Below are 18,352 nucleotides of genomic sequence, written 5' to 3'. Positions count from 1 at the left end.
CAGCCTTTCTGTTTCCCTGCCTTCAGGTACACTGTGGGAGGCAACAACAGGTACCATTCATCCCCATACCTGCTTGGAGGAAGTCATTCTTAGTATGTATCTGCAACTGAACGGGGGCGGCAGCCTGTTGTAACAAAGCCTCCACTGGGGCCGGGCCACCTTTCCATGACTGTTCATTTGAGGTTTGAAGCACCAGGTTCAGCCTGGAACTCCAGCCCCACAAAGACAGGGCTGTGACATGCAAGCATAACCCATTCTTCAAGGGCCAGTTATATTGCTCAATCATACCTGCAGCTTGAAGGTTGTATGGCACATGGTATCCCCACTTTCTGTCCATTTGTTGTGCCCATTGTTATACGCGTTGTTCAGTGAAATGTGTTCCCCTATCAGTCTCAATGGCCAGCGGGTGACCATACAGGTCAGGCACATAAGTGTTGCAGAACCCAGATGTATTCTGTTGATCGGCCACCCTGCAAGGGTAAGCCACAGGTAGGCGAATAACAGACCTGTGGCCATGTCCACATCTGTTAGCGCATGCCTATACCCTTGCGACTTTGGCAGCAGCCTGATGTAGTCTACTTGCCACCTGACCAAGGACACTTGCCCTGTCGTTACTTGTTGTGTAACACTGGGCAGCTCCCTCCATTTAGGGCATTCCTGAGCACATGCCGCTCATTTCTGACAAGCCGCCCAAATGTCTTGCGTGGGCAGGGACAGACCCCAACACTTATTGACCTGTTGCATCAGTTTACCCTCTGCATGTCCCAGTTCCTGGCATAGCCATAAGGCCACATCTCATGTAGGTGCCAACTCTAACCATTGGAACTTGGCCAAGGCATCTGCCTTATCATTGCTGGGGGTGGCCAAAGACATACGGCCTGACACGTGATAAATAGTTACCTGTTTCTGATGACGCATTTCCTAGAGGTCTTGCCACATGGCTTGACCCCAAATGGGTCAGTGACTGACCAGCAATTTCTGTATTTTCCACAAAGTTAAGCAATAACAGCCCACCCAGCTATCACTACAGATTACTTCAGTGTTACCTCATTGGCCATCATCATTCATACTGCTCTAAGTTCAGCCCATTGGCTATTTTGTCCATACCCAGTTTCAAACCATATGGTGTCAGTACTAGGTTGGACTGCAAAAGTGGTCCAAGCAGCTGTATCACCTTGGCTAGACCCATCTGTGTACCATGTCCCATTGGGAATTGGGGGACACCCTCCTTTAAATGGTGAAGGCTCAGGGTCTAGGGGTATCTCAGGCCCCATGGCCTTAGGTCCCATGACGTTATCTTGCATTAGGACTATAGGTCCCAAGACTTCTTGCAGCTCTGCTGCTAAGGAACTTGTACTAGCGTACTCCATTGCTCCAAGTAGGCGCCACTCTGCCAAAGTGGATGTCTGCACCATCCCAGTCCAGGGAGTCACTACCCATGAATGCACCCATCCTGCTGTTGGATAAGTCATCCGCATGATGACTACAGCCTGTCCTGTCACACTCTCACAAGCCTGAAGGGTGGCATACATAGCTGCTACCTGTTTCTCTATCAAGGAATGTCAGAGCTCAGCTCCCTTCCATAGTTGGGACCAAAAGCCTACTGATGTTCTCAAGTGCTGTGTGCTGCCACAGGCCCCAACCAAAACCATCTGTGGTCATCTATGGTCACATGCACATCCAACTCAAATAGGCACCTCTGGTCAACTACCCATAGGGCTTGTGCCTACTGAATAGCCCACTTGGCTGCCAGGAAAACAGTCTCAGCTGCATTATTCCAATTCCAGGTAGCTCCCTTCTTTGTTAACTGATGCAATGGTTTAATCATTTGGCTGAATGGGGCATAAATGACCACCAATATAAGAAGAGGCCCACAAAAGTTTGCAGCTGCTTCACTGTGGTAGGCTGGGGATATGCCTGAATCTTTTCAATGATAGCCCCTGGTATGGCCTTTGGCTTACCTGACCAGATAACTCCCAAGAATCTGGCAAATGATCCAGGCCCTTGGACCTTGGATTCGTTGACAGCCCATTTGCATGCTGCCAAATGTTTGTCACAAGAGGGCTACCACCTCTTCTAAATCTGAAAGAGAATCAGAGGTTAACATATCATCAATATAATGGAATAGGTGGACCCCTTTTGGCATTGCCATGCAGCTAAATACGTGGCACTAAACCATGAAATATGATGGGGCTATGCACATAGCCCTGCAGCAACACTGTAAAAGTTTTTGGTTGCCCATCCCATGTGAAGGCAAACTGTTTCTGACTCTCTGGAGCAATATCGATGAAGAAAAATGCATTGGCCAAGTCCACTACATAGTGGTACTGTCCCATTTCCATCATCTAATGGTCCATCAAATTCATGATTGATGATACAATGATGATACATTGATGAACATGCAAAGGGGGTGTTACTTTATTCAGTTCCCGATAGTCCACCATCATCCACCAATTTCTATCAGGCTTTCTAACTGGCCACACTGGAGAATTGTAGGGGCTATGGGTGCCACACATGTTCTTCACCTCTTCCAGCTTTTTAATTGTCTCAGTTATCTCTGTATATCCACCCAGCAAGCAGTATTGATGAGTGGAAGTAACCCATCAGGATTGTGGCAAAACCTGAGGCTGGTGATGTGTATGTCCATGCAGCACCAGCTTCACTATATGCACTTGAAGTCTGAATTCCCTGGCTGTGGTTTGTAATGCCAGGCCATGTAAAATGTCCACCCCCAGAATGTATTCAGGTATGGGAGAACATACACAGTATATTAACGGGGAGCCAAACAACTGATGCCAAGGTGCAGAAATACAGATTTCACTTTCACTGACTGGCTTTCACAACCATCAAAGTAAGCAGGTTTGCTCAGAAACTTATTTAGGTTCCCATAAAGAAGGCTGCAATCTGCACCAGTATCCACCAGTGCCAGCACCGCACCCACTGTACATTGGTGGGGGGCCGGTGGATCGCCAATTCCACATGCGGCCTCTGGTCATCTGGTGTCCCCCCAAGCTGGGCATCTTGGCCAGTTCCTTAATCAGACAGAAATGGCTGTACATTTCCACCTTGCTGCAGCAAGTAATCTTTGAGCCAAAGCACCCAGGTGGGACTGGGTGGCACAGCAATGTCCTTCTCCCCCTTGGGCATTTTCTGGAATCGCTGCTCCGGAGACAACCGTTGCCGCAAAGTTAAGAGTACTTCACTGGAGTGCTTATTGATTTTCTCTTGGTCAACCCCAGCCAAATCAAATCTATCCACATCCACGAGCATGTCACTCATTGGGGCCCCCTATGGGTGGGGCATCTTCCCCTTCTTTATGACACAGACCCCTCAGTCCTGCCAATGGCCCTCTGCTTCCCCTAGAACCACCATAGCAATGATCACTTCATGTATTTGTCACCCTACATATAGGGTGGGGACAGCAGCTGGGGAGCCAAAGGCACTCAGGGGTGCAGAACCCAACATGAGACTCCTCATGTGGAGGTGAAATGTTCATCCTCTGGCCTCTGGGTATTCAGGTCAAACACAGCCTGCCACATACCCATCTTCCAGATGATTTGCACCAAATCAGCATATGACTGCCATTTACTTAGTTTCAGGTATTTCAACGGCATCATTCCACACAGTCTGTATGGCTGCCCACAGCCACTCAATCAGGGTGTGGTCACCTTGCTCTTGTGCCAACCGCTTGCTCACCTGCAACTGGTATGCTGCATCCCTCGGGGACTGGATGTGTAGTTCTCGTAGCACAGTCAAAAATGCCCATCCAACTCTGCCAGCAAAGACTCATTCATCAGTGCTCTGTGCTTCCAGCTGCTTCAGCATCTTCTTCATGCTTGCTAGGGACCCATCTACCTCTGTCCAGGTTTCCATCTGAGCCCATCCAACTGGCACAGCTGCCACTGGGTACCACAACCCATGTTGTGGCCACATGGCTGACCCAAAATCAGTAGGAACCAAAGGCTCACTTACCTCAGGATCCTGTTTGTGATGCCTATTGTTAGGTTCTAACTGAGGTCCAAGGGGAGTTGGTGGGTGAGTGGGGGGTAGATGGAAAAACACTCGAGAAATCGTAGACAGTTTCAACATGGCTTTACTCTCTCTGGATGTGAATGAGCCATATGTGCAGCATTAAAGGGTAATAATTATACCTTTTACAGACAATAGTGGCTCCGAGCTAAGCATGAGCTCTCATAGGTCATCATCTAATGCTCCTCACGTGGTGTGGTTACATAATGTACACGGTTGTGTGCTTGCACTTCAAACCCTGAGTCATGCTGCACCAGAAGGCCACCTCAGCCTACTTCTGACTAAAGCACAACCATTTCCCTCACAGCTATGGAAATACCTTGATTTGAAAATAGTTTATTGCTAACAACAACAACAAAAAGTTAATGATCACCTGAGCCTTCGGCAAGTAATAATCTTTTTGCTAGTGAAGGGTCTAGCCTCAGTGTCAACATCTGCTGACTGGTTAGGGTAGTGGTTGCTGAATGTTGGGTTTTCTGTGGCAATTCTTTAAAGTAAGACAATGAAGTTTGCCACATTGATCAACTCCTCCTTTCATGTAAGATTTCTTTAGCATACAATGCTGTTTGATAGAAGTTTACTCACAGTAGAACTACTTTAAAAATTGGAATCAATTCTCTCAAACCCTGTTGCTGCTTTATCTAGTAAGTTTCTGTAATATTCTAAATATTTTGTTGTCATTTCAACAATCTTCACAGCATCTTCAGGAGTAGATTCCTCCTCCAGAAGCCACTTACTTTATTCAGCCGTAAGCTGCAACTGCTCATCTCTTCAGGTTTTATCATGGCATTGCAGCAATTCAGTCACATCTGCAGGTTCCACTTCTAATTATAGGTTGCTTGCTCTTTCCACAACATCTGTGATACTTCCTCCAGTGAAGTCTTGAACCCATCAAAGTCATCCGTGAGGATTGGAATTCACTATTTCCAAATTCTTGTAAATGTTGATATTTTGACCTCTTCTCATGAATCAAGAATATTCTTTGCTCCTGCCCCCATATTTTCCACATATGAACCAGGTATGGGCACAGACCAAAAGCCAAGCTGGGATAAACAAGGGATTGCTGTATCTCTGGCTGATATGTGATGGGCACCAACAAGCAGAGGCTGCTCTACTGACGTCAGAGGGAATGAATATTCCTAATGGCACCTAGAATGGTAAATCCTTTCCAGAAGGTTTTCCATTTACTTTGCCCAGATGCATCAAGGAAACACTGTGTATGGAAGGTATAGCCTTACAAAATGTATTTCTTAATTTAAAAAGACTTTAAAGTTGATGGATTTTCAAGGTGAAAGACTTGACCCATGGGCTACAGAATGGATATTGTGTTGGCAGGCAAGGAAACAACACTGATCTCTTTGTGCATCTCCATTGCAGCCCTTGGATGACTAGGTGCACTGTCAATGATCAGTAATATTTTGAAAGGAGTATTTTTTTCTGAGCAGTAGGTCTCTCAACCATGAGCTTAAAATAGTCAGCAAATCATGCTGCAAACAGATGTGCTGTCCTCTAGGCTTTGTTATTCCATTTATAGAGACAGGCAGGGTAGATTTAGCATCATTCTTAAGGGCCTTAGGATTTTGGGAATGGTAAATGACCATTGGCTTCAACCTAAAATCCCCAACTGCGTTAGTCTCTAACGAGAGAATCAGTGGGTCCTTTGAAGCTTTGAAGTTGCACATTGACTTCTCCTCTAGCTGTGAAAGTCCTAAATGGCATCTTCTAATAGATAGATAGATGACTGTTTCATCTACATGAAAATCTGTTGTTTAGTGTACCCACCTTCATCAATGATCTTAGCTAGGCCTTCTGGATAACTTGCTGCAGCTTCTCCATGAGAACTTACTGCTTCACTTTGCACTTTTGTGTTATGGAGATGGCTTATTTTCTTAAACCTCATGAACCAACTTGCTTTGCTAGGATCATACTTTTCTTCTGCAGCTTCCTCACCTCTCTCAGCCTTCATAGAATTGAAGAGAGTTAGGGCTTTGCTCTGGATTACACTTTGGTTTAAGGAAAATTAACTGGAGTAGCACTTTTAATTTGCTTCATTAACTTTTCCTTTACATTCACAACTTGGCTAACTGTTCAGCACAAGAAGCCTAGCTGTCAGCCTATCTTGGCTTTTGACATGTCTTCCTTACTAAGCTTAATTATTTCTACTTTTTGATTTGAATTGAGACGCGATTTTCTTCCTTTCACCTGAACACTTAAAGGCCACTGAAGGGTTATTACTTGGCCTAATTTGAATATTGTGTCTTAGGGGAGAGGGAGAGAGATGGGAGAACAGCCAGATTCTGGGGTAGTCAGAACACACAACATTTATCTTTTGAATTTGCCTTTTTATATGGACATGTGCTGTGGCAACCCAAAACAGTTACGTGGAAATATCCAAGATCACTGATCACAGATCACCATATTAGATATAATAATAATGAAAAAAGTTTGAACTCTTGCAAGAATTACCAAAATGTGACACAGAGACATGAAGTGAGCACATGCTATGGGAAAAATGACATCAACCTTGCTCAATGCAGGGTTGTCGCAGACCTTCCACTTGTAGAAAACACAGTATCTCTGAAGAGCAAAAAAACAAGCTATGTCTGTACATTTATTCCTGCACTGGGGAAATGGGAGGTTACGGAATGTTTACTAGAGGATGACATATAACATGAATCTCTTTTATCATCTAATGTCAAAAAAATTTATGTCATCCATATCATTCCTATTTGTGGAAGAAGAAAAGGCTAAAGTACAGAGAGGCTATACGTTCTATGTTAGGCTATACAATAATAGCAAACATTTATATTGCTCTCACTTTACAAGAGCTTTATATTATTCATCTAACTCTCACAGCCACCCTATAACATAGATGCTTTTGTCATTTCAGAAAAAAAAAAAAACCCAAAAAATGAGCCCTGTGGAAATAAATAAATAAATATAAAGAGGGAAAAAAATTGAACCCTGTAGGGTTAAGTAATTGGTCCAAGGTCATATACCAAGGTCGTATATATGCAAAGGCAATGCTGGGATTTGAACCAAGGCAGACAGACTGTAGTGTCTATGTGCTTAACAACTATAGCATACAGTCTCTCTTCCTCCTAATTGGTCATTAAGCCTGGTTGAAAACTCAGCAGTCAGAATGGAGAACCCATGTAGTTAAGTAACAGAATGACATTGGCATTTTAGATAGATTGTTTTGACTATAGTAAAAACAGTGGACTTGGGTGAGACTGATTTGGAGGTGGGAAGACCAAATAGAGGAAAGCATGGAAGCTAGTCTGATCTAGGCTCATGATCCTGCTGGGATTACAGGCATGAGCCACCATGCCTGGCCCAGAAACCTCCGTTACTTTTGCTTGGAGTAAGGGTGGAAGTTGCCTGTTTGCTGAACATTTTGGGATGACAAGTAGTAGTTGGGAAATTCACACTTCGTCTTCTTTTTTCTTTTTTTGAGACAGGGTCTTGTTCTGTTGCCCAGGCTGGAGTGCAGTGGTGCAATCATAGTTCATTGCAGCCTTGAAGTTCCACACCCAAGTGATCCTCCCACCTCAGCTAAATATTTGGGACCATAGGTGCACACCACCACACCCAGCTCATTTTTTTCAATTTTTGTAGAGGTGGAGTCTTGCTATATTGCCCAGGCTGGTCTCAAACTTCTGGCCTCAAATGATCCTCCTGCCTTGGCCTTTCAAAGTGCTGGCATTACAGGTGTGAGCCACCATGCTTGGCCCCACAATTTTGTCTTCTGATTTTCAATTATTTTTTTTTCAGCCTCACAGGTCTCTACTAAAGTTCATTGTATTTTGTGTTTCCAGTTTCCCTGCCTGTCTAGGATTCCTACAGCAGGTTGTCCCCCTCTTCACCTTGCATCCCTTCCTCTACTGATCTTTATCATTCACCACTCCTTCTGATTTCCTTCTTTCTGAAATTGTTCAATTCCCTTTTCCACTGACAGATAACCCTTTATTCCTTTTCCTTATTTTTTTCTCTTTAAAACTTTATTTATTTACTAGTATTTTAAGGAGATCTCAAGAGAGAAAATACAGGAATATGAGCTCAGCCTCATCTCTCATATCTCACTCCCATAACAAAGACCCATCTTAAGAGCTTTTACTGCGTTTATTTTTATTGTTAAGATGTGAAGTCTGTAATTGATGTTTCAGTTTCTTCTTTGGAGAATGATTTTTAGGTTCTAGGTAATTTTATTTACGCTCTTTATCTTTAGTCAGTGGTTTCTAGTTTTATTATCCTATAATTAGTGGCTGGCCTATAAAATTTTTAATTTTTGAAGTTCAGTGACGTTTTCTTTGTATTACAGAATACAATCAATATTGGTAAACATTCTGTGGACATTTGAAGAGAATTACATTCTCTGTTATATACACGGTTAGGTACATCTGTTATATTGGTTAATTCTTTAATTTGCTTTTGAATGTTTGATTTGTAAATGACTTTTTGAAAGAAGCTATTTTCCCAAAACAGTTATTTCCATCTTTTTGTGCTCTCCTTGAATTTCAAATAGCTTTTGTTTCATATTTCAGCACTATGTTATTTCTAGCATAAAAGTTCATAAAGTACATATCCTTATTGTGGAGCTATACTTTATAATCAGTTTAAAATAATTCATTTTATCTGTATAATACATTTTGCTTTAATTTCCATCGATATGCTATTGATATTTTCACTCTGCTTCTTGTTATTCCTACTTTTTTAATTGTCAAAGAAAAATTGTATATATTGTGTAAACATGAGATTCTAAAATATGTATACATTGTTAAGTGGCTAAATCAAGCTAATTAGCATATGCATTACCTCCATATTTACCATTTTTTGTGATGAGAACACTTAATGTCTACTCAGCAATTGTCAAGTACACAATACATTTGTATTAAGCACAGTTGCCATATTATAAAATAGGTCACTTGAACTTATTTCTCCTGTCCAGCTGAAATTCTGTACCCATTGGCCAGCATCTCCCCCATCTCCTCCTCTCCTCCTCTCTGTGGTAACCACATTCTATTCTCTGCATCTATGAGTTTGACTTTTTTAGATTCCACATGTTAATAAGATAATGCAGTATTTGTCTTTTTGTGCCTAGCTTATTTCACTTAACATAAGTCCTCTAGGTTCATCCATGTTTTCACAAATAACAATATTTCCTTCATTTTAAGGCTGAGTAGTAGTGTCTTATGTGTTGATACACCATGTTTTCTTTACCTGTTCATTTGTTGATGAACACTGAGGTTGATTCCATATCTTGGCTAATAGTTGTATAATGCTACAGTGAATGCAGATATATCTTTGAAAGACTCATTTCATTTCCTCTGAATAATACCCACTAGTGGGATCATGTGCTAGTTCTGTTTTTAAGTTTCTTGGGGAACTTCCATACTATTTTTCATAATGACTATACTAATTCACATTCCTACTTACAGTGTACAAGGGTTCTCATTTCTCCACATCCTTGCCAATACTTATCTTTTTTTTTTTTTTGTAATAGCTATTCTAACAAGTGTACAGTGATTCTTCATTGTGGCTTTAATTTGCATTTCCTTGATAATTAGTGATGTTGAGCATTTTTCCATATACCTATTCACCGTTGTATGTCTTCTTTTGAAAAATGTCTATTCGGGTCCTTTGCACGCTTTTTAATTGAGTTGTTTGCCTCTTATTGAGTTGTTTGTGTTCTGTATTTATTTTAGATATTAACTCCTTATCAATTATATGGTTCACATATATTTTCTTCCACTCTATAGGTTGTCTCTTTATTGATTGTTTCTTTTGCTGTACAGAAGTACTTTTTAGTTTGATATAATTCCATTTTTCTGTTTTTACTTTTTTGTAGTCTGTGCTTTTTATGTTTGCATTTGCCTGATATATCTTTACATATCTTTGTGTTTTCCTTTAATTTTAACCTTTGCCTAGAAATTGCTAAGGTGTAAGTATTTTAAGCAATGTAACATTACATTTTGTTTTCTAGACAAGGCTAAAAGTCATATACTTCTAGACAAGGAACAGAATGATCTCACTGTTATTGTGAGAAAAAAACGTATTCGTTCTCATTTTATGCTATTTTTTACACTTCTTTTTAGAAAACATTTCTCTTTGTCTATTATCTCATCTTCTACTGAAATTACCTTTGCAAAAATTGTGACAGTGAGAGAAATCTGACAGAGCTGACTCCATCATGCTTCCAACCTCACAAGATGCAAAGGCATCTTGTGAGGTTGCATCTTGTGCATCAGTCAAACTAACTATGGGAGGAATTTAGTTTAAAGTTTAACTTTAAAACAAAGATTACTAACAGTCCCTCCCTAAAGCTAACCTCCACCTTGCTTGGGGATTGAAACTGCATTTGTAACATTAACAAATTGCTCACACAGTTAAAATTACAGTTCAAGGGTCATGTAGCTGGAGGTCACAAGATTTGTAACTCCCCAGTTGCTCCTGTATATAACATCATTATGGTAAAACTTAAGACTGGTGTTTGAGTTATTTTTCAGACCTTGCATTCTGATGGGCGAGCTGGGACCACCCTGACCAGTAGTAACCCATACCAAGAAACTGACTCAGCAGGTTGTGACACCCCCACCTCGGGAACAGAGACAGTGCCAGAAGACAGCTTCGACCCCCTGTGATTTCATCCCCAACCAAACCAATCAGCATTCCACATTCTCTAGCCTTCTACCCACCAAATTCCTTGAAAAACTCTAGCCACCAATTTCTCCCAGGAGGCAGACTTGAGAATTATCTCCTGTCCTGCCACTAGACTGCCTTGTAATAATTGAACTCTGTCTCTGCTGCAACACTTCTGCTGTTTTCATTTTATTGGCAATTTTGGGCAGCAGGGAAGAACCTAGTTGGGCAATAACAATACACGTACTGGAAAGTGAGAATGCTTGGATTTGCCTGTGTCCCTTATTGATATGGGAAGTCCACTTTCATCTTTTGTACTTATCAATGCTAGATAATACTTCTTTGCTATTTTTTCTGTTCCTTTGTTCTGCTATACCCATCAGGTTTTTCTTAATCTTTTTTTATTCTAGTTCTCATTTGGAAGTTTTAGGTCATATTCTTATTCTACTAGTGCTTCATTTCTCTTCAGTGTCATGAATAAAATTGTCTAATACTTTCCCATGTGTACAATGAGACATTTAACATGATTTTACTTTCTCCTATTCTTATCCTCACTCCCCACACCACCATACACACAACATTTTTTTGTTGAAATACTCTCGATTTTAACTTTAATGTTGCTTTTTTTTTACACTCTGTACATTTTGTTAAATGATTATTTGAATTTAGGCATAACCCAAAATGTTACTGATTTTGTTGCTAATACTCATTCATAGTCAAAATATTTTGCATTTCTTAAAGTCCTAATTTTTTAAGAAGGATGGTAAATATTTCTGGGTTCTTGCATGACTGTGAAATAGCGTCTTTGGAAATGAATGATAAAGCTAGGCTGGGTTTAGAATTCTGTTGTAAAAACCTTTTACACTTAAAAATTAATTAAATATGTTTATTTATTTATTTATTTTGAGACAGAGTTTCACTCTTGTTGCTGAGGCTGGAGTTTAATGGCACGATATCAGCTCACTGCACCCTCCACATCCCGGGTTCAAGCAGTTCTCCTGCCTCTGCCTCCTGAGTAGTGGGATTACAAGCGCCCGCCACCACACCTGGCTAATTTTTGTATTTTTAATAGAGACAGGGTTTCACCATCTTGCCCAGGCTGGTCTCAAACTCCTGACCTCAGGTGATCTGCCTGCCTTGGCCTCCCAAAGTACTGGGATTGCAGGCGTGAGCCACTGCACTTAGCCTGTTTTCTTACATATGGCTGTGTGAGAGAAGTCTGATGTTGATCTGATTATTTTTTGTTTTAGATAATGTGTTTTCTTATGCAACCCATATAAGATTTTTGTTTTCCTTTATTCTTTAAATTCATAAGCATCACTAGATTATTCTAGATGTAAGTCTTTTTTGACTGCATTTGACTACACCCTTTAAGTATGAAAATTTATATTTTTCTTTATTTTAGGAAAATTCCCAGTATTATTTCTTTGATTATTGCTTCCTTTCCATCACCTTCTCACCTATTCACATTTTTATTTTTGGACTCCTGGATTTGTCTCTCTATTAATCAGAGTTCTCCAGAGAAACAGAAGTAGTAAGATGTATATATAGAGAGAGATTTATTTTAAAGACTTGTCTCATGTGATTGTGGGGTGGGCAAGTGTAACCTATAGAGCAGACCAGCAGGCTGGAAATTTCTGCAAGAGGGGATTTTTTTTTTTTTTTTTGAGACAGAATTTCACTCTTGTTGCCCAGGCTGGAGTACAATGGCGCAATCTTGGCTCACTGCAACCTCCACCTCCTGGTTCAAATGATTCTCCTGCCTCAGCCTCCTGAGTAAGTGGGATTATAGGCATGTGCCACCATGCTCAGCTAATTTTGTATTTTTAGTAGAGACAGGGCTTCTCCATGTTGGTCAGACTGGTCTCAAACTCCCAACTTCAGGTGATCTGCCCTCCTTGGCCTCCTAAAGTGCTGAGATTACAGGCGTTAGCCACAGCACCTGGCCAGAAGGGGCTATTAAAGTCTTGTAACCCAAAGCAGTCTAGGGAGAATTTCTTCACAGGAGACCTCACTCTTTTCTCTAAAGACTTTTAAGTGATTGGATGAGGTTTATCCACTTTATGGGGGTAATATGCTTTACTCAAAGTATACTGATCTAAACTTTAATCAAATCTAAAATTTACCTTCACAGCAACAGCTAAACTGGTGCTTGAGCCAGGAACTCTATACCATAGCCTAGCTAAGTTGATGTATAAAGTTAACCATCACAGCCTGGAAATCACTTTTTTTCTTGGCCCTTTTTACTTTATTATTTTATTATGAGTTCTAGGATAATTTCTCAAAACAGTCTTCTAAAATCACGTATTTGCTGCTTACAGCATTTATTGCTTGTTACAAATTTGTTAATTTTTATTTGAAGGTAATATTTTGTGATTTTATATTTTTCACAGTTTCTAAGTTTTCTCATATTTTATTGAAAATACGTTTTAATTTGAAACATTCTTGGATATTTATATTTTTGTTTTGACTATTTTTTAAACCTTGGCTGAGCATGGTAGCTCGTGTCTGTATTCCCATCACTTTGGGAATCCAAGACAGGGGGATCACTTTATGCCAGGAGTTCGAGACTAGCCTAGACACCAAAGCAAGACCCTGTCTCTACCAAAAAACAAACAAAAAGTTAGCCACATGTAGTGGTGCATGCCTGTAGTTCTAGTGGGAGGAAGGCCTGAGCTTAGGAGTTGGAGGCTAGAGTAAGCTAAGATCATGTCACTGCACTCCAGCCTAAGTGACAGAGTGAGACCTTATCTAAAATAAACAAATAAAAAATAGAACTTTATTTTGAAAAGTGGCAAAGCTATAGACTATTTGTAAGGGTACTATAATTAATATTATTACTTTTAATTTAGAATAATCAATTACCATTTGCCATATTTAGTTTATCTCTTATCATATATATATATATATACACACACACACACACACATCACTTATTTTGCTAAACCACTGAAGAGTAAATTGCAAACCTTATAAACTTTTACTTAAATACTTAAGCATGTATCTTTGAACTAGGCCATTCATTTACATGATTTAAAATAGTTGTGAAATTCAGAAAATTTAATATTGATACAATATTACTATAGTCTATGTTTAAATTTTTCCAATTATCTCAGTAATGTCTTTTTATAGCAATTTTTTTTCCAATCTGGGTTCCACCTGAGAATTACACATTGCCCTTAGTTATCATGTAAGAGATTTTTTGAAGTAATTTGCTCTTTGTTGACATAAATCTGTTTCACAAAGAAATATTTGATATGACTCCTTAGAATGTGCCTTTTTTTTAATATGTATGATGACTTTTCTTTATTACCTTTAAAGAGCAGTTCTACATGTTTTCAGTATCAGGATATCAGAATTTTGGGTAAAAATTCCATTGGTTCTTATTTTAAAATTTTAAACCCAAAGAAGAAGAGAAAGTTTGTATTTTCTCTCATTTTGGTGTACTCAGTTACTTTTGGCTCTATGCCTTTGGAGAACAATTGTGTCTCCCTTTCTTCAACATTACTCTTAAGGGGCAATTTTCAGTTGTCCACAGTATTTATAGAGTGTTATGTTAAATCCAGTTGAGAATTCAAAGTGTAAGATCTAGTTCAATGAACAATAATTATTAAGGTAAGGCAAGTAAAGAGCATTTGTGAGACATGGTAAGAACTTATGGAAAATTCAAAGCCTTGAGTCTAAAAATATGAATAATATTTGGATGATAGGGGAAACATTCCTGTTGAGAGTTTAGGACAAATATAGATCATAAAATTTGGTCCTAGTATAACACTAGGAAGCGTATCATAGAACTCATTCCTTTACTTAAATTTTAACAGAGAAAACACAAACTTAAGTATGTAGCTAATATATATTATGCATATAATATAAACAAATATAAATATATGTAAAAATTGTTCAGTTCATCCAAGCTGTCAAATATGTCCTAAAGTTGTTTTTAATATTCTGTAACTTTCTTTTTTTTTAGAGACAGGGTCTCACTATGTTGCCCAGGCTGGTCTCTTAAACTCTTGGCCTCAAGCAATGTAATTTTTTGTCTCTACTTTACCTGTGTTTACTCAAGCAATGTAGTTTTTTGTGTCTACTTTATCTGTATTATGTACCCTTTTTCATTCATAATGCCTTTTATTTGTACCTGTTTCATTTTCATCATCTGTCCTGCTAGAGATTGGTCTATATCATTGTTTTTTCCCTCTTTCTTCTTTCTTGTATTTACTGTTATTTCTTTTCTCACTTATTTGAGACATAATTGATTAGCTTCTGATCTTTGTTTTTCTAATTTAATAAATGCATTGAGGCAATGCTCTTTATTGTTTTAACTAATTGAATGGTTTTTAATGTCAGGTTAATTGAGATATAATTTGCATAAAATCAAATCACCTTCTTAGTGTATAGTTCTGAGTTTCAGCATATTGTACACATTCATTTAACCACCACCATAGTCAAGATATAGAACCTCCATCACCCATGAAAATTTTCTTGGGTCCCTTTGTAGTAAACTCCTCTCCCAACCTCAACCCTTGGAAACCAATGATTTGTTTTCTGTCCCTGTAGTTTTGCTTTTTCCAGACTGACATATAAACATAATTATACCATATGTAGCCTTTTTTCTATCTTCTTTCACTTAATATAATGTACTCGAGGTTCATCCTTATTGTTACTATGATATTATGATCAGAGGTCTGGTTTATATGATTCTGATTCTTTGGCACTTATTTGGGCTTATTTTGAGGTTTACTGTCTGATCTGTTTTCATGAATGGTCTCTGTGTGTGTTTTAAAGGAATTCTCTATTTTTTAGTACAGGTACATATACCTGATAGAGAGGCTTGTTGATTGTGTTGTTCAAATCTATTTTTACTAATTTTTATCCATATAATTCATCAGATTTTTTTTTTCCATTTTTTTTCTTTTTTTTTATTGCATTTTAGGTTTTGGGGTACATATGAAAAACATGCAAGATCGTTGCATAGGTGCACACATGGCAGTGTGATTTGCTTCCTTCCTCCCCTTCACCTATATCTGGCATTTCTCCCCATGCTATCCCTCCCCAACCTCCCACCCCCCGCTGTCCCTCCCCTATTTCCCCCCAACAGACCCCAGTATGTAGTGCTCCCCTCCCTGTGTCCATGTGTTCCCATTGTTCAACACCCGCCTATGAGTGAGAACATGCGGTGTTTGATTTTGTGTTCCTGTGTCAGTTTGCTGAGAATGATGGTTTCCAGGTTCATCCATGTCCCTACAAAGGATGCGAACTCATCGTTTTTGATGGCTGCATAATATTCCATGGTGTATATGTGTCACATTTTCCCTGTCCAGTCTATCATCGATGGGCATTTGGGTTGGTTCCAGGTCTTTCCTATTGTAAACTGTACTGCAATGAACATTTGTGTGCATGTGTCCTTATAGTAGAACAATTTATAATCCTTTGGATATATATACCCAGTAATGGGATTGCTGGGTCAAATGGAATTTCTATTTCTAGGTCCTTGAGGAATCGCCACACTGTCTTCCACAATGGTTGAACTAATTTACAATCCCACCAACAGTGTAAGAGTGTTCCTATTTCTCCACATCCTCTCCAGCATCTGTTGTCTCCAGATTTTTTAATGATCGCCATTCTAACTGGCGTGAGATGATATCTCAGTGTAGTTTTGATTTGCATTTCGCTAATGACCAGTGATGATGAGCATTTTTTCATATGTTTGTTGGCCTCATGTATGCCTTCTTTTGTAAAGTGTCTGTTCATATCCTTCGCCCACTTAATTCATCATATTTTGATAGAGTTGTGTATGTGTATGTGAAAATCTCTCACTGTGTCTGTGGATTTTTCTATTTCTTTTGGTAATTTGTATGCTTTTAAGTATATTGAGGCCATCATTTAAAAATCTTCATACATTTTTAATGCCACTTTTTTCTCATTTAATGCTTATTTATTTGCCCTAAATTCTATTTTGTTTAATTATTTGTTTTAGTCAGGGTTCCCCAGAGACAGAACTAGTAGGATATATCTAGAGGTATGTGAAAAGGGATTTATTAGGGGAATTGGCTCACTTGATAATGGAGGCAGAGAAGTCCCACGATAGACTGCAAGCTAGAGAACCAGGAAAGCTGATCTCACTCTGTCCAGGTATGAAGGCCTCAGAACCAAAGAAGCTGATAGTGTAATTCTCAGTCTAAGGCTGAAGGCCTGAGAGTCCAGTAGGTCACTGGTGTCAGTCCTGGAGTTCAAAGGTTGGAGAACCTGGAGTTCTGAAGTCCAAAGGCAGGAGAAGGGTGTCGTGACTCTAGGAGAGAAGTGGTGAAAAATTGCCCTTCCTGCACTTTTTTGTTCCATCTGGTCCCCAAGCGATTGGATGGTGCCCACCCACATTGAGGGTGGATCTTTTCCACTCACTTCACCAACTCACATGCCAGTCTCCTCTGGGAACACTATCACAGACACACTGGGACAGCCTAGTCATTCCAATCAAAAGTGAAGCCATCAAGGTGCGGTAGCTCACACCTGTAATTCCAACACTGGGAGGCAAGTTGAGAGGATCACTTGAGGTCAGGAGTTCAAGACCAACATGGGCAACATAGTGAGATCCCATTTCTAAAAAATAGAAAAAGCTATCTGGGTGTAGTGCCATGAGCCTATATATTCCTAGCTACTTGGAGGGTCAAGACAGGAGGATCACTTAAGCACAGGAGTTCAAGGATGCAGTGAGCTATGATTGCACAACTGCACTACAGCCTGGGCAACAAGCAAGACCCTGTCTCTGTAAGAAATAAAAACAAAGCAAAACCATCTAAGTTTCTCTTTCAGCAGAAAAAGGTCAGGCACAGTGCCTACTGAAACACTGAGAGTAATTAATGCTTTACCAGCTGTCTCAGTAACCCTTCATCCAGTCAAGATGACGCCCACAATCCACTATCACAGTATTGCTTTGCTACTTTTCTTTTGGCTAATATTTGCCTGGAATATCATTTCCATTCTTCTTTATTTTCATTTAGCTCTAGATGTGTCTCATCTGAACATCATAAAGCTGGATTTATTTTTCTAATTCCAATCTGATAGTATTTTTCCTTTAAGAAGTTAATTTATCATAGTTATACATTTGGACTCTTTTTTTTTTAAGAGGTGAGATCTCCCTGTGTTGGAGAGTTGGAGTACAGTGGCTGTTCACTGGTGCACTCATAGTGCACTGTGGCTTCAAACTTCCTGGACTCAAGTGATCCTCCTGCCTCAACCTCCCAAGTAGCTGGGACTAGAGGCACAGACCCACACCTGGCTTTGGGCTCATTTTAACCATTTTGTTGTGGTTTTGTTTAGTTAATTTTTCTTCACTTTTTTTCCTTCTTTCATGCCATCTGTTGAACTGATATTTCTTTTAAGTACTTCTGCTTTTTTCTTTTTTCTCATTTCCTGGTTTGGAAGCTGTAGATTTGTATTTCTATTCTTTTAAAAACTAACTCCAAAGAAACAACTAAAAAAGGAAAAAACAAAAAAAAATTAACCATAAATGTTAATATACATGTGAGATGTATTATTTTTCTCACAGAGTCTAAAATCATTTAGTGTATCCTTTAGTTAAACAATCTTTGCATATTTTTATCTGCTATCTTTCTTTACAGTTTTTTCTAGAATTCAATTCACCTTTGTATTTTACCGATTTTATTTTAAAAGGGACAGTACCTGT

At 39.4% G+C, this 18,352-nt stretch overlaps 1 protein-coding gene and 1 non-coding gene across 7 annotated transcripts in view; one reads left to right on the top strand and one right to left on the bottom strand.

Moving 5' to 3' along the window:
- MBD5 (methyl-CpG binding domain protein 5) overlaps positions 1–18,352 on the top strand; it is a 471,066-nt gene that overhangs the window by 216,016 nt on the left and 236,698 nt on the right. The gene's annotated exons all lie outside the window — the stretch shown is intronic.
- On the bottom strand, positions 5,024–5,158 carry LOC135277117 (small nucleolar RNA SNORA48). The gene has a single exon (XR_010344718.1). It is a non-coding gene; the product is annotated as a small nucleolar RNA SNORA48 (small nucleolar RNA).

This window comes from Aotus nancymaae, unplaced genomic scaffold, assembly GCF_030222135.1.
Source record: "Aotus nancymaae isolate 86718 unplaced genomic scaffold, 86718_ANA_hifiasm-v0.15.2.pri h1tg000029l, whole genome shotgun sequence".
NCBI lineage: Eukaryota > Metazoa > Chordata > Mammalia > Primates > Aotidae > Aotus > Aotus nancymaae.
The sequence above is the reverse complement of the archived record's forward strand: the minus strand, read 5'-3'. Positions and strand labels throughout refer to the sequence as shown.